Consider the following 20016-nt stretch of genomic DNA (forward strand, 5'->3'; position numbering starts at 1 on the left):
AGAACAATCTGAGGGATTACTTTAGTAGGGTGCTCTTGGAAACTATAGCCTTCAGTTTCAGAAAGAATGATTCTGGTGGTGGGGTTTTAATGATTCTGGTGATAGGTGGGTGGTGGGGTGGGGTGGGGCAGGGGATGGAGAGTCAGAGAGACAGAATCGCTTCCACAGATCACACTTGGAGTGGTAACACCTCCTCCAGGAGCTTTCCTTTATATCTAGAGGTCAGAGAGATTACTTTGAACTCTTCTTCCCTATGCTTGGAATTTTAAAATTTTGGTATGGGAAATTCTTTATAGGCCATGGTTGGTACCAGAAAATGACATTAATAGGCAGCTATCAACAGGCTCTTAGTTTTATAGAGCCATTCTTCCCAGGAGCTCAAATGAACAAAATTTACTTTCAGAAAACCCCAGTGAGGCAGGGAGAGCATATATATAGTCTCTTTTATGCATAAAGAAATGGAGGCAGAAAGTTAGTGGATCATGTGGTTGTCAGATTTGACCCTGGAACCTAGGGACCAGGGTCTCCTCTTGTGGGCCCTGGACTTCAGAGGGTTTGACTCTGGCCCACCTCAAACCTCATCCCTTCCTAAGGATGAATGATCTACAGGACCCAGGGGCCAGGTCACCAAGTTATGAGTAGCTGAGACCCCAGAATTGTCCTAAGGCCCTTAAGTGCTCTTCCAGGGCCTGCATGGGCCTCCTCACTGGATCCATCCTTAGTGTTGACAGAACCACTGACATGTGGACCTGGGTTCAAATCATGGTCTGGAGGGGCTTGTGCAGCTGGGGGCCCAGATGCACACCTGCAGATTCTTCTGGAATATGATGGAGCTGGGGATGGGAAGCAAAATTGTCTGGGAGCCTGCTCTCCTGCTCTACCACTTTCTTGTCAAACCTCAAGTCAAAGCCTAAGGCGTCTGGTTGTGAATCTACCCTTCCCAGTTGCTCCAAAGGTATCTCTGTCAAGTAGGAGGAACTTATTTTACAGTTTGTTAGCTTTACTTTTGAGTTAAATATTGAGACTTAAAAGTATGTGGGCCTCCATTTGTGCACTTGCTTCTGTTCCTCAAATGTTATGGTCCCTCTTGCTCTTGACTGTTAAAGCCAAAGCCAGACAAAGAAGCTGAAGAATTGGAATGGTTATGTAATTTTACAAGACTGCGATTCTCTAGCAGTACTTTGCCAACCTGTAGAAACCTAAATACAAGCTCACGTGTATTTATCTATCACTGCTGACTAACATGGTGAAAATAAAAAGGAGATTGGTCCACATTGCTCGGGTTTTCTGTGGCCTCCCCCCTCCTCCCAGTTTGCCAAGGGAGGGAGCAAGACAGTTTTCAGGGGTCCTCCTGGGACTTGGGAGGCCCAAAATTGGGAACCCCAAAGGTCCCTGAATTCCAAAGTCAGGGTTTGTGGTGGACAACAAAACCAGCCAATTGTCCAGAGGACTGTCCATCTTCTCCCCACTCTGGGCATTTAAAGGAAAAAAAAAAAAAAAAAGACTAAAGGGTTGGCATCCCTAGGTTTTAGCCTTGCTTTCTCTTCCCCTTCCCTCTCCTCTCTCCGCCCCCCAAGTCCCTCCAGCTGAGTAAATTAACAAAGGAAACAAAAGTTGCTGAAAGAACTAGTTTAGCGAAAGCGATTTTCACTCTTGCTGTTGGTTGCCCTGAACCTGGATAAGAGTCTCTGGCGGGCTCAGTCCCAAGACCGGCGTTCGCCCCTATTCCTGCGCTGGCGGGCGTGTCTGGGGCGCGGGGCGCGCACCTACGCCGAGGGTAGGCGGGCTGCACCCCACTGGCGCCCTCCGCCCCCAGCCCCGCGCGCTGCTGGACGTCGCCCGTTTAAGGGGCGGGACGCGGCTCCACGTGCTTTCTGCTGAGTGACTGAACTACATAAACAGAGGCCGGGAAGGGGGCGGGGAAGGAGGGAGAGAACGGGCTTTGACCGATAGTAACCCCAGCGCTCAGCGCCGCCGAATCTATAAAAGGAACTAGTCGCGGCAAAACCCCGGTAATTCCGAGGCAGAGTGAGTGCTGCCGGGGCCGGCAGAGACGCGCCGACACCTCTCTCTCTCCCCGGGCGCAGGTGGGCAGAAGAGGGGGCGCCGTGCAACCAGCGCCGCCACAGCCAATTTCTCGGGGCGCTTTGCTCCCTTTACCCCCCTTCTTTCCCGAAGGGTTTTTCAAGGGGCTGGGGAAAGAGCCACAAACACAAAAGTGGAAAACAGGTAAGACCAGCGACTTGGCCGTTATTGTTTCGTTTCGGGCCGAGGGGACTTTGGGAAGCTCTGGGTTTCGGGGACTTTAGTCCGAACCCCCACATTCCCACCTACTGCAGAGCAAACAGGGGCTCGTAAATGTGGAGAGGATGTCCTAGGAGGAGCTCTGGCGACCCAAAGACGCGACATCTCTGCGCTCAGGATTCGCCCGCGGTGGAGCTCGGGGAGCATCTCTGGGCGCGCGGAGACCCGAGCGCAGTAGCTGGGGCGCAGTGGAATCGGGGGCTGCTGCTGGTGCTGGAGGCGCTGCCGCTGGAGTAAGGAGAGTGGCAGGTCTGGCACTGAGCTATTCCCTTTGTTTGGAAGCGCCTGAGCCGGTTGGAACCCTCTCTGGCTGCGGGTCGGCCGGCGCCCACCGGGAAAAATGCCAGCCGTCAGAATCCCCTCCGTTCCTAAGGAGCTAGTCCGGGTTGGGCTCTGATCTGGGGATAGGTCCCCTGCGCCCCCGGACTGGAGCAGCGCTTTATGGCTCACCACGAACGCGAGTGGGAGCCCTTAGCGATAGGGCTCTTTTGAGGCCTCGGGGGCTTTGTTTGATCAGGGGGTTCCTGTTCCATAGTCTCCTTACGCTTCCAGGAGCTGCCGTCTCTGACGCTGTGGGAGGCTGGGGATGGGGGTGGGGGAGACGGGCGGGGCGCAGGGACGAGAGTTTTGTTTCTTTAACAAATGTTGGCGGGTGGGGGGAGCGGTTGCGGGAACCTGGAGCTGAGGTGACCATTCCCCCTGCTCCCCCCCATCTTCCTGCCCTTTGCTGCGTGTCTCTTGGAGCAGCTTCAGGCAGGGCACGGATGGGGAAGCTGGGGTGAGACGGTGCAGCAGAATGACCGAGAGTAACCCCGGCGGGCGGTGCAGAGCTCGCGGCTCCGCGGGCGGGCTGCGCTTCGCGGTGGGGGGAGGGAGGGTTGGGCGCCGGCTGCCGGTGGCCACGGGGGGCACTGATCCACAGCGCCTCCTGGCCGGGTGGCCTGGGAATCGGCTCCTTGGCCGGAGTGAGGCCAGGCTGTAAGAGGCTTTGTCGCCCGCCGCGGTTCCGACCGAGATCCGGTGAAGACGGGTGGTTGTAGACTGGGAGGAAACCTGGGGGATCAGGCGAAAGTGCTTCTGCTTGTGTTTTAGAATGGTTCCCAACTCCCAGAGAGCTGCTAAATGGAAGGTTCTTAGGGCGTGGGCCAGTGCTAGGGTTGTGTGTAGGTGCTTGTTTTTCAGCACTCATCAAAAAGAAGGGAATAAACAAGATAAAAGAAAACAGAGAGAGAGAAGGAAAAAGGGAGAAAAAGAAATGTGGCATTGGAAATAATTGGCTCTTGTCTTTTGCAAAAGCGATACCGTCAGCTTTTAAAACCAGGACTTTTCAGTGAAACAAGAAAGTGAGTGCGTGGTATATGCATTCATATAATAGACGATAAATTTGATATTTAAAAAAATTCCTTGGTGATAAAAATCAGCTAGTCACTTTCTAAGGACCGATTCCCACCTCCCATCAAAGAACACCTCACAAAAGTTTGCAAGTTCAAAAGCAGAGTTTTAATGGTTCTTTAGACAATAGTTTGGGACCCAAACCTAAGTTTCGATCTTTTCAGACAAAATTTAAAACTCAACTAAAGAAGTACTTAGTTTCTTATCTCCCCTTTTATTTCAGCCCATTTTCCTCATAATTACTAGGAAATTAATGGAGGCTTTCTGTTGTTCATGTCATTCTCTTGAGACACTTATCCTAAATCAAAGGGAGTGTGAGAGCAAAGGGAGAAGGTTCTGTAGTAGAACCTCTTCTGATGGTAAATAATTTTCAAGTACAAAGTTTTCTTTGTCAGCCTGTTCCCCAAGTACTCCTTTTTTTTTTAACTTTTAATTTTATATTAAAGTATAACTGATTAACAATATTTGATAGTTTCAGGTGACAACAAAGGAACTTAGTCACACATACATGTGTCCATTCCTAAATGCTCCTTTTATAGGAGCTTTAATGCTTTTTGCATTAAGTTAATTCATGATAGAGTTTTGGGGAAACATTAGATACACAGAGCACAGTGGTATTTGCTTGAGAAAAAGCAGTAGAATCAGAGTGACCAGCCTTTGATGATCATAGTTCAAGGGGTGAGAATTGCTACTGCAGTCAGAGTAATTCTTGAGCCCCCTTGCAGGGACCAGCCTGGTGTTCCAGAATGATGTACCTCATTGTTAAATGGACACTTGTGATATGTGTCTCCCCTTCAGATGAGCATTTAAAATCTCAGCTCTCAATTTACATCTAAATAGAAGCCTGTAATGAACCCTGGACACCTTTTGACTTAGGACATATTTACAGTTCATGTGAGGCTAGCTTAGATTGGAAAAGGGTGATTAGGGTTTGATTGTTTCCAACCTCTGCTCTTAATGCTTACATTAAAAAGTCTTAATGCTTACATTATTAAAAATGAATGAAACCAAATGAAACTCAGTGACACAGTTTTTTATCTTCTGTAGTATTTATCTTATATGGAGAGAAGTTGTAATATTTTTTTTTAAAAATTTTTTTAGGGGCTCTTCCTTCCCATAAGCTAAGTTGTTTATGCTATATTCAGCATGATTGTAAATTGTTAATATCTTTGCTGTTTTTATTTTCAGCTCCTAAAACATTAAATGGACATTGCCTTAGATTCCTTAATAACTTCCTCCTTAATTCCTGAACCTCTGACAGTCTAGAAAATTCCAATAGATATATCGTTTTTGCATTTCTAAAATACTCTAAATTCCAAATACATTTTTATTTACTATCTAGACAGTAAAGAAATAATGGAAATTTAATACTCTTTATGGTCAATTACCTCCATATCAAATTTTAAAGATCTTGCTGAAAATTTGCTTTAATTTAACTGTTCTGGGGGAGGGCTTACACTAAAACTGAAACCTTCTTCATATCTGCATGTGGAAATAATCATAAGTGTGGAAGTTACTGCCATATTTATTTAATAGATAACACCAGGTGCCAAATACTATTTCAAATGCTTTTCAAATGCTATTTTAATTTTAACCACAAATCCACCTGTTATCCCTATTTTGCAGACTAAGAAACAGAGTTTCTGGCCACACACCTTGCAACTGGCAGAGCTAAGTTTTGAACCTATCCAGCGAGCCCCAGATTTCTTTGACTCCACTCTAAGCAGTGAGGTGGTGCAGTTTCAGTTGCTGTGGCAGAGGACTTTGCGAGGATGCTCGCTGAGTTCTGGTACATATATCTCCTCTAGTACTTAACGGAATCTACAGCCTATGTCTTATTTCCCTTGTTGCTGTGAATGGGCCAGCCAAATTCTCTTCAGCGTGTTGGGACATTGATTGCATAGGGATTGCAACACCATGGGAAGGACAGACAGTAAAATTTGCTCAACTCTAGCTCTTGGTTTAAAACAAAAAATTTGCTGTTGTTTCAGTCAAATATTTCTAAGTCTATAATGATCTCCAAATCTTTCCCTGTGTAATACATAAAAAATGGATAGAGGGTTTGGTTGTAAAAGGATAAGGAACAAAAGAAAAAGGGAAGGGAACTATTAGCTTAGCTGTCAAATCTTTGGTGAATTTTTAAAATTGCTTATTGTACAATATGATTTCTGTTTGTTTTATCCCTCAATATATCAGAGACCTTCTGAAATAACCTGTTTTTCTGTTACTGACGTTACTGTCTAGGAATCAACTTTAGCTTTTTTCTTACGGCATCTTTCTCTGAGCAAATCCATTTTCAAAGTCAGCTTAAATAAAGGTGAGACAGAATGGGAAACTTTTTCTTATTAGATTGGTGTAGCACCTTAGACGTAAACTCTTAGAAAAGATTTTTCTTGGTTAAAAAGTTATGCTTATTATTGATTTACCTTATGCTGGGTGTTTCAAGCATTTTACATGTAATAACTTAGTTCACTCTGTCGAGAACCACATGAGGTGGGTTCTGTTATCATTTTCATTTTACAGACAGGGAAACTGAGGTGTAGACAGGGTAAGTAGCCTGACCATGGAGTTTGTAAGTAAGGAGTGACGCTGAGGTTGCATCCCAGGCAGTCTGGTTTCCACGAATTTACCAATTACACGGTAAGGGCTTTGTTAAAATATTGAATTTTGACAAATGAAATACTCACTAAAGGCAAAGAATGCGTCTCACTTTTCATTTGGGTATTTATGACTGAAAATAGTTCCCTGGATAGGTAACTTGCATAGATGTTGTTAGGCACATTTTAGAAATATCTGAAGCCAGAGTAAGAAAATCTTGTATGTAAAATTGTTTTCAGGTAGAGCCTTTGGTTATTCTGCATTCTGTTGAGACAATAAGCTGTTTTAAAGCAAAGAGCATTTACTCCAAGGAGCATCAGACTTGGTTCCTAAAACAAAAGAAAACTTGAAATCCTGTCTTTTTCCATTTTGAAAATTTACTCTTAAGACCTGATTTAAATGCCATCTTTCTCATAAGCTCTCCTGGATTCACACCTTCCTGCCAACACTGAGTTAAAATTAATTATCCCTTTCTTTTTTGCTTCCATAGGATTGGATCACAGCACTATTAATGTCATGGGTTTAATTGCATGAGGTTTTTTTTTGGTTATACTTAACATTTATTTGTCTTGTTCTTGAGTATATGCTTCTCTAGGAGGAGGTCTAGGATTCTTCTAGGATTAAGGTCCTAGAATCCTAGAGAATCCTAATTCTCTAGGATTAAGGTTCCAGTCCTTAATTTACTCTCCTTGATATGGAAGGGGATTCAATAAATGCTATCTTGAATAAGTCAAAGAGAATGGGAAACTAATGTTGGTTTTCTATATTCTGGAAGATGAATTAAAATGATGTGATAATCACAGAAAAGCATTAGAAGTAGAATTATATGAGAAATAACTAGTTAAGGTTAGGTTTATGATAGGTTGAGAAATATTAGTATGTACTTAGACCAGCTTACTTTTTGTAGAACAAACAATTCTGATTCCACTCAGTTTCATTTCTCTTTTTTGAGGCAGCTGTGCTTTGAGAAAGTGATCTAGTCTGTTACATTTCACATTAAACTACTTTTATTTGCACATTAATTTATTATTTAAAAAATAAGAATGAGATAATTCACTAAGTAATTTAGAATTTAATTACTTAAAAAATCAAAATAACCTTTTATGTATAGGATCTTTTCTTTTATTCATTCTTTATGTGTGTGTGTCTGTATGTGTTTATGTGTATTTGTTTAGAATTGCAACATTTTCTACGCTAAATCCAACTTCCAAGAAGCATTTGGAAGTCAAAACATTCTATTTGGCTACTCTTAAAGTCAAAATGTTTTATGATAACTGGTGTTTAGTACCAGACACTTTTTTGGGAAGGATTTTGCATATATAAAACCAATCAGTGGTTATTATTTATTGGGACAGTATTCTGGACTACATGGAGAATATGCTGAAAGCTATGGATTCTCTTTTCAGAAAAAACATACACAGGCATGTACACTCCAAATTTTACATATAATTACATATAATTTGATGTAATTATATTCTACATGTAATTCCAGAAACCTACTAAGCAGTCATGTGACCCTGGGCAAGTCATTTTACTTTCCTAAGATTTAGTTTCTTGATGAAATGAAAGAGGCTGAGTACATGACTTTTAAAGAGCCATTCAAACTTTTATATTCTCTAGATGTGTATTTAGGGAAAAGTGTGATTCTTTGATAGGAGCTGCCCAGAGAAATGTCCTGAGGGACAGTATTAGTGTAACAGATTGTGTGGGTTTTGAGAGGTAGAGTGGAAATACCCATGGAATACATAGGAGTGTTTTGATGAACGTGATGACGGAAGAAAAGAAGGTAGTGGGTGGAGAGGAAGAAGAAGTGAGATGGGGTTGGAATTAGATCTATTTATCCACATTAGGTGGATGAAGACTTGATTCATAGAACCCAAAGAAGAATTTTATCTTAAATGCAAAGGAAAAAAGTGGTTGGTGATCTCAGTAAGTTTCAGTGGAGTAAACATGATGGAGTGAGACATGATGAGACATTTGTCTCATTTCCGACTCACCATCTGGAGATTCTCTCTGAAAGAAAATATTCATTTGGACTCTCTATTCTGGGCATCTCCATTTTGAGTATAGATTTTGTTTCTTATAGTGCAATCCTATTAAGCCAATATATAATAGAAAGCTAACTGACTTTTGAGATATGTTCATCCTCCAAGAAAGGATGAGAAATAGACTAACCTTATAAGGATATTTCTAAATATCTCAGAAGACTCTCACTGGGGTGAGAGATGGGCAAGACAGAAAGTTTTCTAAAGCATTGCTTTGAGTTAATTGTTTCAAAGATCATAAAAAATTAGGACTGGAAGGAAGCAGAAGGGAAAAAAAGGAGCAAGAGGTTTCATGATTGAAACAGACATGGGAAGAGGGAAGGAACTGCTAAGAAGTTGTTTGGGTTTCATAGCCCCGTTTACTCTTGCTTTGCAAAATTTCTGTAGGATGCCAGGTTGGGAATAGATTTTGTCAAGAGTCAAACCAAGCTTGTTTTCTGGAAGAAGCAAGTCCTCAAGGGTATGGCAGCTTGAATTTGATTGGATCTGGTATTTAGATGATCCAAGTTTGACATAAAGGTAACACTAATGGAAGCAGCAGCTTTCCTTGGAAAGGCAGAGAGGATGTAAAGGCCCAGAATAATGGCTTTTAGACTGATCTGTAGACTCTTCTCCACTCCCCGATGCAAGGCTTTGGGATGGAAGTGGCAGTTTACTTTAGCTGGAGTGAGGTGTGATTTCTGGTATTGGAAGGAGGGAAGAGGAAGATACCGTATTTTTAAAATGTGTGTGTGTATCTATTTGTCTATGGGGGCTTCCCTGGTGGCTCAGAGGTTAAAGCGTCTGCCTGCAATGCGGGAGACCTGGGTTCGATCCCTGGGTCGGGAAGATCCCCTGGAGAAGGAAATGGCAACCCATTCCAGTATTTTTGCCTGGAGATCCCATGGACAGAGGAACCTGGTGGGCTACAGTCCATGGGATCGCAAAGAGTCAGACACGACTGAGCAACTTCACTTCACTTCAATATACAAAAAAATACCATTAAACTGAAATTTATTCCTTTAGCAAATATTTTTCGACCACCAGGTAGAGTACTTGGTGCTAAACAAATGTCAAAAGACGTTAACGATCTGACACCATAATGATTTTGGCATTCAAGGCTCTTCCAAAGAAGACTCTGACCATTTTGATAGCTTTGTCCGGACTGTACGAGGCATCCACCGCACCATGTTTTTTCACTGGTGATGAGACATAGTCTGGCTCAGTAGTTGTTAACTGACTCCCTCTATGGGGTTTCTTCTTTTCTCTGGTTTCTACTTTAAGAACCCCTTCGTGCTTTTTCTGAGCTCATTGTTCTGGAATTCTTATATCGTTCCTTCGTGGTTGATGGATTTTGCTTATACTATACCTTCTTCTCTGATTCCTCACTGAGAAAAATTTTGCCCCTTGACTGCAGGTAGATGAGCATAGTGTGGGCTGGGCCTTCCCCTCCATTGCCTCATTTACTCCTCACTAGAACCTGGAGGTAGGCAGCATGTAAACCCCTCAGATTCTTTCAATGGACTCACACTTTTATAGTTATCAATACATATATTTTTAAAAAGTTAACCTTATATTGGTTCTCTAAATTGAAAACTGATGTCAGTTGTCTGAAATAAAAGGTAATTTTTAAAATAATTAGAATGAAAATGAATTATTTTTAAAATTGTCTATAAAATAAGCCTGCTTTCTAAAGGCACTGACTCTGAAACTGGTTCTTACTTTGTTAAAAACGGGAAATTAAGCACGTGTTATAGAAGCATTGAAGAGAAGATCTAACAGAAACTTTCTCCTTAAGGTAATACAGTTTTTACAAATCTAAAGTGCCAAAGAGAGCATTTTCTCATTGTGTGATTGAGTGTTTAATACTGTGCCTGTCCATCCCCTAAAATCTTCTAAGTGTAATTTAAATATTGCTTAAATTCATCTCATAAACTTTCTGCAATCAGGGAAATATTGAGGCTGCCCCATTTTTCTGATGGTACACCTGATACAGAGACTAGTTAAATATTTTGTTCCTGGTTCACGTACTTCAATAATGGCAGAGCTTGGGGTTCAAACTTGAGTCTGAAACTTAAGCTGCAGGCAGTTTTCTTAGACTCAGAAGATCTTTTTAAAATTTTAGTCTTTATTGAATTTGTTACAATTTGGTTTTGGTTTTCTGGTGGCCAGGCATGTGGGATCTTAGCTTCCCAACCAGGAATCAAACCTGCACCCCCTGCATTGGAAGGCGAAGTCTTAACCACTGGACTACTAAGGAAGTCCCCAGAAGATCTTCTGCTCCAGTCTCCTTATATTCTGTGGCTCAGAGTGGTAGAATGGTTTGCCTAAATTCATTTCCTAGCAGTCAGTAACTGGAATTTAAAATCTTAAACTTTTGCTTCTTTAATCTGAGCTTCTTGCTACTGTACCAGAATTTAGGGTGGTATTTACAGTGTCCCTTTAGAAGAAAAAAAAAGGAATCCAGTCTATAGGTCTGTCCTTTCAGCTTACAGTGGACACTGAATCTTTAATATTGAACTGGCCTCATATATTCTGTCTGTTGGTCCAATTTGAATCTTAATGGGTTTTTCAACTGGGTTTTCTTTTTCCTCTCAAAATAAACACTGCTCTTTGGCTGTAAGTTCAAATCAAGGAAAGGCCCACAAAAGTCCCAAAGGTTGAGTCTTTCCCTGGGACCATTTTCTTCATGCAAAAGTAGAAAAACCTTGTGCTAATTTTGGCTGTTTAGGGTTAATTGTGATTACAGGCAGTTTTTTAGTTTTCTTTTAACTTTAATGATTGTGTTAATTATAGGAAGTACCTCGAGTTCAAGATAAGGAAAACCTTTGGTCAAGTAGTGTTTCTTCAGTTGTCAGTCCTGTTACAGGACTTGCAAATTTAGTGGATTAGTACCATTTTCCCATTTCCAACTCAAGTCCCATTTCACATGATCTCAGTATGGCTTTCTCCTTAGCTGTCTGACACTAGGTTCCAAAGGCCTCCATTGAGAGGAGTGGATGTGCCTCTGGAAGCTGCAAAGACCAGCAAGGCACACTGTCCTCAGGTGGAACTCCACTGGGGACTCCGTGCTCAAGTGATATAGACACTTAACATACAGTCGCTTGGGAGATGAGAGTGTGTGCATTTTAAAATGCCACTGTCAATTGAAGTTGATAAAAGAGGCTAGCAGGAGTTCCACCCAATAGTTTAGTTGCATCTTTCCTTGAGCATTTTGCTATCTGGCACATAACATGTGTGATTTGTGAAGATCTTAATGACAGTAGCACTTTCAAGAAGGAGTACTCAGAATCATGATAACACTGAAATGATTCAGATCAATTTCCACTGGGAACATCCTTCCAGACCTAAAATAATGGAACTCATGTTGCCAGTATTTTTTCTTTTTAAAGGCTAACATCCTTCATTTTTTGTTTTTCAGGTCAACTTGTGATCTTGTTCCTTTGTAATTTAGCAAGGCAGTCAACAAAGTGGCTTGTTAGTTCAAGAGAGGGAGTTCAGTTTTGAAGTTGGGAGGGAAGGGCTTTGACCCTGTGACCCTGTGCCTGTCCTGGAGCCTCAGCTACATCCTCACCTAGCTGGTCAGCGGGCTCTCACTGGGTTGCATCTCGGACACATGAGGCATCTTGGCCAAATGACCTATGCTGGCACTGTCTCAAGAGCTGCTTGGTGAAAGGGGAGGTTCTGGAGAAGGTTGCTGGGTTTGGTCACATATGAGCTAGAACCGGAAAGGAGCCGCAGGTGAGATTACTTGTTTTGGCAAAGGTAAAAGGAATAAACAGTTGAGGTTGAAAAACTGTATACAGGTTTTGATAAGCTTCATTGAGTGAGTTCTTGACTTGAGCCTATGAGTTTAGAGTTTGAGGCTCCTGACCAATGTTGACAGTTTTGTATTCATGGTTGAGCCCCTAGGAGAGGTGTTATTGTTAGGTGGCATGTTTACAGGCGTCTGGAGCCTCAGTCTGGCAAATTACAGATAGATTCTCCTTTGCTCACAAGAAGTCCATGAAAATGAACGCCCTTACCAACAAATTCGAGTGACTTTGGGGAAGACCAAATTAGATGCACTCCTGTTTAATCTGAATTTCTTTGAATGCAGCTGGAAAATTTGTCATGGTTTTGGGCTACCTGAACGTGTCCTTTATGACATTTCTGATTTGCTACCATGGTGAACCTGCTTTAACTAATTTTCTCATCCCTGAGGTCTGACTTCAGAGACCTTCACTCCACAAATGTGTACAAGCACCAAGCGGCTCTGGGCTCAGTGTGGCATGGGACAGTAAGATGTTGAGACATGGTAGCTTGTGTATCAGGGACCATCGGAGCACTTAGTACACTGGAGGAGATGGTAGGAGAGCTGAAGAGATGGAGGAATAAATATAAGGCCCAGATTGCAAATAGGCAATTGACCTGGAAGCTGGAGGAAGTAATCTAGAGAACAAAACTGAGAGAAGTGCTGAAGACATGGAGGAAGGCAGCCTATGTGGAACAGAAGAGCTGATTGCTCCCAGAGTGGAAGAATAGTATACGTGGGTGGTAGGGGTCCCCAAATGGGGGGGTTATGGTAAGACACTGGTAGAAATGGTACCAGGATACCAGCAAAACCCTTTGACATCTCCCATCGATCTGGGCATGCAGAGAGTTCCAGTGTGTTCTGGAAAGGCGTTGGGGAAATAGTCCCTTCTGTGGATAGAGAAGGAGGAAGAGAGATTGCTTCAATATTAATAAGCTGCCCACTTTGTGCCCCACCTGAGTGCTTTGGGGAAGCCCAGGCGGCTCAGTGGTAAAGAATTCACCTGCCAATACAGGACCTGCCAATACAGGAGATGCAGGAGACATGGGTTTGGGAAGATCCCCTGGAGGAGGAAATGACAACCCACTCCAGTATTCTTGCCTGGAAAATCCCATGGACAGAGGAGCCTGGTGGGCTACAGTTCATGGGGTCCCAAAGAGTCGGAGATGACTTAACACATACTCTGAGTACTTTACACTGTGAAGTCAGCTGCACTAATCATAGCTGCCATTTACTGGATATTTCTTTTGTCCCAAATAATGTTGTATATACATTATTTGTTCTGTTTTATGGAGAGAATACAGGGACTCAATGCTCAATGCTCAGGATCCCTGAGCTGGTGAGTAGCAGAGTCAGGATTCAAACCCCACTCTCTAACTCCAAAACCTCTCTTCTGTCTACCAGGCCATTTAATTCAGGAAAATAATTAAGGACATCTGGGGAAGCTTGCTGCACGGCAGCATTGGTCTACAGGAAGGAGAAGGCAGTGAAGGGATTTGGGTTTGTCTGTCCCCAAGTCCTTTGAGCGCTTTTGTAAAAATAAACTTTTTAGGCTGGGAGAAGGTTGAACATCTGAAGATGTTGACCCTTCCGAGATGTAAAGCAAACAAAATGGTTTTTGCTGATATAGTCCCGAAGCCTTTTATCCTAAAATGCTCTTGGAAAGCCCTTCTCCAACAACAGGGAACATTATCCAGTCAAAGTTTTCTGCAAATAAAGGATTGCTCATGGAGGCAGACTTGCTTGTGTTTCTGTATCACTCAGGATGTCTGTCACTTTTATAGTTCCTTCCCTGCAGGATCCTCTAACTTTGGCATTATGATTGTGGTTGAGAAAAAAGTTGTTTTCTATGTCATGTAATTTTTTTTTCGTTTATTTTTATTAGTTGGAGGCTAATTACTTTACAATATTGTAGTGATTTTTGCCATACATTGTATGTCATGTAATATTGACAGGTATTTCATTTCTAGGGGGAAGGTTCCTTTTTCCTATATGCTACACACCCCCAACCAGGGAAAAAGCAAATAGTTGTATTGTTTGCTGAAGTCTTCCTTTCAGGGTTGCTGTGTGTTTGTTTAGTGCAAATCAGCAGCGTAAGAAGGGCTGTCCCTAACATTTTGTCAGAATTTCTCCATAATTCTACAATGATGAAACAAGAACTTGAGGACAGGATGGATTTCAGAAACTCTGGTTCTTGTCAGTTTTAGAAGTCCTGAGACTGTGTTAGCTGCTAGCAACTGGACTGTTGAGAGTGATAAATAGGATCTTTGGTTGTCCAAATATCAGCAACATGATAGAAATAGATTTAAACTTTTTGAATCCCCTTTAAAATAGAATTGTTGGCAGCATGAGGAAATGTGCTTCTCAAGGACTCGTTATGGATTTGTACAATACTCATGTATCTCTTCTAACTTTCCCGTTTTTGTGTATTCCTGTCTTAGCCCTCATTTTGAAAATTAGCCATTAGCAAATACTTTTGTCCAGGAAATTGAATATATATCCCAGGGTGAAACAAGAATGTGCAGTTATGTATAAACTTACTGTTACTAATAATCAAGTATGAATGATACATTTGGTACTTAAAGTTCTCCTTGAGTTACAATTTGTTAGAATTAATGAAATTTCATTAGATCTATATATTTTTAAGATATTTAGTTATTTGGCTGTACTCGATCTTAGTTGTAGTATGTGAGATTGAGTTCCCTGATTAGGGATCCTACCTGGGCCCCCTGCATTGGGAATGTAGAGTCTTAGTCACTGGACCACTGGGAAAGTCCTGGATCTGTATTTTTAAAACAGGTCTTGTGATAGCAGAGCTTCTTCTAGAATGACAGGAATCTTCTAGAATGATAGAATGGCTGCCTTTTATCTGTGAATTTTATCTTGGAAGATTTCTTACATCATTTTTTTCTCCTTAAATTTGAGTATTAAGGTGTTAGATTAAGATGTTATAAGTAGGAACACAGTTTCAGGGGTCACCAAGTACCAGCCCATGACCTTTCTGCAGGCCTCTAAGGGTTTAGTGGCAACTAAGGACAGTTTCTCTGAGTTGTGAGTCTATAGTATGTCTGGAGAGTGCGAGGGGATAGAATTTAAGGATTAGCATGAATGGCCTTATGGGTAGAGAGCTCAGTGACAACTGGAGGCCAGAAAAGAAACTAAGACAGTTAAAATAACTTCAGGCTTAATAAAGCTGATGGCTCTCTTGGGAGAAATCATGGGGAGACTTTCCAAGTCGCCTTCTTCCACCATGGCAGCCATGCCCTGTCATCAGCCATGGGTGCAAAGAGCCTGTTCCAACCTGGTTTTAATCTCATTATCACTTTCCATAAATGTGGCTACTGATCTGGAGACATACACTCAGAGAGGCAATTAAAAACAGGCCTCTTCCAAAGAAGCTTGCTCTGGTGGTCTTACAGGTTTCATATCTTCAATTCTACAGAAACCTCTACATCTCTCTGGAGATGACATGCAGCAGTGCCTGTGATCCTTGTATTTGCATCAGCATCTGAGGAAGAGGTCATTAGTTGAGCTTTTGCGCCAACACATTTACTACAGTTTGTATGTTATATAGTTATATCCTGCTTTAAATCTGCCTCTTGCTTTTGTTACTGGCTAGTTATCTACAAGGAGATCCAACCAGTCCATCCTAATGGAGATCAGTCCTGGGTGTTCATTGGAAGGACTGATGCTGAAGCTGAAACTCCAATACTTTGGCCACCTCATGCGAAGAGTTGACTCATTGGAAAAGACCCTGATGCTGGGAGGGGTTGGGGGCAGGAGGAGAATGGGATGATAGAGGATGAGGTGGCTGGATGGCATCACAGACTCGATGGGCATGAGTTTGAGTAAACTCTGGGAGTTGGTGATGGACAGGGAGGCCTGGTGTGCTGCGATTCATGGGGTCGCAAAGAGTTGGACATGACTGAGCGACTGAACTGAACTGGACTGGGTTATTTATTGACATAAGACATCCAGAAACAGTTTCATCAGGAGAGATTTCAACTTCTGTCTCACTTCTGGAAACTATGGGGAAATCTGTCTAACAAGGAATACACACATACTTACTTTTTGTTTGTTTTTTTAGAGAAAGAGCTGTCACAAAACCACTGGTTTTGAAAGTTGAAAGTCAGTTGCTGGCTGCATGTTCTGTGTATATGAGCTATTTGGGTAGAACTGATAGGGAAAGTGTGTTCAGAAGAATAAACAGAGTCGTAGGAGGAATACAACAGTGGGAAAGTAGGAGCAGTTGTTGACAAAGTTACTTCTGGAGAAACCTGGAGGCCAGTTCCAACTCTTGGGGGTGAGTCTGGGCAGGCCCCTTGCTTTTGATGGGCCTTGGCTTCACAGTTAGATTGGGGTATAGTGGGAGTGGGTCTCCAAAGCTGCAGTGAATTCTTTCTATCAGCTGGGGGTTGGCCTTGTGCAAGATTGTCCTCTTCTGCTTCGAGGGGCCGACTTCTCAGCTCCAGTGAGAAATGGCAGTTGTGTGGTTCCCAGTGGAGACTGGCCTTTCTTGGAGCAAGCGAGTAGGAGGTTCACTGCCCCTCTGAGATGGAAGCTCAGTGCCTGCAGTGTTCTTGTAGGAAGGAAAAAGACCAACCAACTCTTTGTTACTACACAAACTAAGAGTTTCAGATAGTAGTGAAAACATGTGCAGTTTTGTTCCTTAGTACATTTCTGTAGACAGATTTAATGTTTTGGAAGGGTTGAAAACAGTCACGGGATATAGTTCCTGTTTTCCTTTTAACATCAGTAAGTGGGAAAAAATCCTCCCACCTTGTCTTTTTAGCATGTCTGCTGCTTTCTCTCTCTTCCTTTCTTCTTCTCTCATGTCTCTGAAGCTTATGTGAAGTTCGAAAGGGCTGAACATTTTGGTGAGGATGGGGGTTGGAGGACCAGTGCAGTAGCTGCTGACTGGGGTCATCATTTCCCCCCTTGGCACCGGGCTTCCTGTGAAGCTCTACTCTTTTTTCTTTTGCCACCATTGCTGAGTCTGCCTGGCATTTCATATTTTGGTTTGGGGAAAAGTTAAAAGAATTCACAATCCCAGCTGTCACTTGGTGACCCCTTTGCCAGTAGCATATGGCACATTCTCATTTCACTGACCTAAGGAAAAAAATCACCCACCTATCATTACTCTCTTTGCTTTGCTTTATTTTTCTTCACTATTCTTATCACCCACTGCCTTAACAACACACTGTTACTTGTCAGGTCTTCTTCCACCTTGCTAGAAATTCCATGAGAACACTTTTGTTCACTGCTGAATCTCCAGTGTCTGGGACAGCACCTGCACATGTATAACCACTTGCCACAACCATGGTGTGGAATATTTCTATCACTTAGCGCTCCTTGCAATCTGTCCTCTCCCCCAACCACTGGCAACCACGGGTCTGATTTCTGTCCCCATTGTTTCACCTTTCCAGAATGTTACATAAGTAGGTTCATATCGTATGTAGTCTTTTGTGTCTGGATTTTTTCTCTTAGCATAAGGCTTTTGAGATTTCTCCCATGCTGTTGAATATATTAGTAGTGTGGTCCTTTTTTATTGCTGAGTAGTATTCCATTTTAATTTATTCACTGAATTATGGATCTTTGGATTGCTTCCAGTTTGGACTATTCTGTGTAAGACTTCTGTGGATGTTCACTTACAGGTCTTTGTGTGAACGTATGCTATCATTTCTTTCGGGCAAATACCTAGGACAGGATGGTTGGGCTGTATCATAAGTCTGTGTGTAATTTTACAGGAAACCACCAGAGTATTTAACAAAGTGCCTGTTCCATTTTCATTCCTACAAGCACTGTATGATAGTGCCAGTTGCTACTCATACTAATACTTTAAAATTTAAAAAATTGTAGTAGTTCCAGTGGGTATGTAGTGGTATCTCACTGTGGTTTTAATTTTCATTTTTCTGTAACTAATAATTACTTATTTGAGAAGGTCATGGTTTAGCAGGCTGTGGTATTCTCTAGGTATTTAATAATTTTAAGATATCAGTGGCATTTGAAGTGAAAATTTCTTTTAAAAAATTGGCCAAAGATGTAATTGGTCACTTCCATGAGGTCATACTGTACAAAAAAGATTGGGGTGTGGAAACTATGCTAAATTTTGGCAAAGGGTGATTCACCTGGGTGACTGATGTGGAGACCTGGAGAGGACATGCCTAGTACTTGGCATGAAGGTGGGGAAAAAGCAGGTTTCTTGGCTCCTCTGGCCTTGGGAGGGCCTGCTCCATCCTTAGCTAAACCTGTGTTTGTGGGAAGCCAACCTGGATTCAATGACACTTTCCTGGATATCCCAGGAGTCACCAGCAATCCTCGCGGCTGTCCCCAGTGTGGGGTGAACATAGAGCCCCCTCCCTGGGGACAGTTTGCCTTAATCAGTTCATCAAGCTTGGTAAATCGGTTACCACAGGCCCAGGAGTGCCACCACCCTTCCATCCTGAATTCCTAATTCTCCTGTCCATCTCATAGTTAATTAATTAAGCAAATATTCCCTGAGGGCTTACTCTATGCCTTATACTGTTTTGCATAATGGGGAAAACTGCGGTTAAGAAAGAGAAATGATCCTGTGGACTCAGAAAGTAGCAGAAACGATGCAAAGGGAAAACAGAGGCTGCCGGGAGTGCACCTAGGAGGGGTTTTTAAAGAGATGTCAGTGCAGGGGAGGTATCAGGACAGGATCCTATGGTTGAGGAAGATTCGGCCCAGCTGACAGCGCTGGAAGCAGCCGTTCAGGACAGGGAACATGCAGGAGGCCCAGTGGTGGGAGAGAGGGCTGCCCGTTTGAAGCTGTGAGTAGCTTTCTAGGGCTTGGTTTAGAAAGTGGGGAGTGATGAGAGAGAAGGCTGGAGTCACTGGGGACCCAGCTAAACCAAGGTGAGGACTGCACTTTATCCCCAGGGCAGTGCGGTGCTGACAAAGGCAGTTTTAAGTGGGAGAGTGGCTTGTTTGGGACTTTGGTTGAGTGGCATCACTTTGGTTTCTCTGTGATAAATGGATGGAGGGGGCAAGACTGGAGGCAGGGAGTTCAGGGAAGTGGCTGTTGTGGTCGTCCAGGAGCTGGAAGAGGGTGGCCTATTGACTGGCCATGATTGTGAAGTGGGACGCTTTCCAACCAGTAACTGGAAATGTGCACAGGGGCAGAAATGAGTGTGCTACTAGCTTTGAAGCATTGAGAAATCTAGTCAATACATAGTACGGCCTTCTTTTTGGTTTTGGTTTGTTTGTTTGCTTCCTTGAAAAACTGATGTAGAAATGTCCATTTGGCCTCAGTTACCTGAGCAGAGGATTTGGGCATTGCCAAAACCTCCTCTTTGGATAAAATTGCTCCCAGCAGTGGTCACCATGTTCTGAGGTGGGAGGAGGGAATTATGCAAGAGGCCCAGGGCTATGCCAAGGTGGGTAGGAAAGTGGGGCAAGTACCCAGCGAAGCTGGAGCAAAACCTTCTACCGCTGCACAGGCTGTTTCTTGCTGACGTCTCTGCGTGTCTCCTGGAGGGTCTCTGAAGCTAGGATCCATGTCTGGAAATGCAGAAACCGCACTTTAGGAAAATACTCTCCAAAAAGCTTCCTCCCGGCCGTTCTCTTCTTGTGAACATCCTGCAGAGGTGTGTCTTCTTTTCTTCTGAGATTCTCCACTCAGATTTAGGGGAGTCGGTGTCCTGGTTTGAGCCTGAGGGTCTTTAATACTAGGCCATTCTGATTTCATCCTTCCTACTTTGCCCCTCCTACCTTGTCAGAAACCCATGATGAGTTTGCTAAAAATGCTGCTGCTGCTGCTGCTGCTAAAAATAATGGAGTAGAAAAGAATGTTTGGACAGGAGATAACCATTTCTCTGTAAGAGGTAGGGATGGACCAGAGAAAGAAAAGTGGGGAGGAGGGAGCTCATTTCTTTGCCACTT

The 20016-nt window shown here is 42.9% G+C and overlaps 1 protein-coding gene across 7 annotated transcripts in view; it reads left to right on the top strand.

Moving 5' to 3' along the window:
- The first annotated feature begins 1949 nt into the window (after positions 1-1949).
- Positions 1950-20016, top strand: part of ABCA1 (ATP binding cassette subfamily A member 1) — a 133169-nt gene continuing 115102 nt past the window's right edge. For 2 of the 7 annotated variants that reach the window (XM_043927178.1, XM_043927173.1), the window contains exon 1: positions 1951-2229. The gene's annotated coding sequence lies outside the window, so the exon portion shown is untranslated. Of the gene's footprint in view, positions 2230-2529; positions 2554-5322; positions 5486-10048; positions 10117-18666; positions 19722-20016 lie in introns of those variants that run through there. The other 5 variants (XM_043927175.1, XM_043927177.1, XM_043927174.1 and 2 more) reach the window with 5 other exon arrangements.

The sequence above is a fragment of the Cervus elaphus genome, chromosome 16, assembly GCF_910594005.1.
Source record: "Cervus elaphus chromosome 16, mCerEla1.1, whole genome shotgun sequence".
NCBI classification, from domain to species: Eukaryota; Metazoa; Chordata; class Mammalia; order Artiodactyla; family Cervidae; genus Cervus; species Cervus elaphus.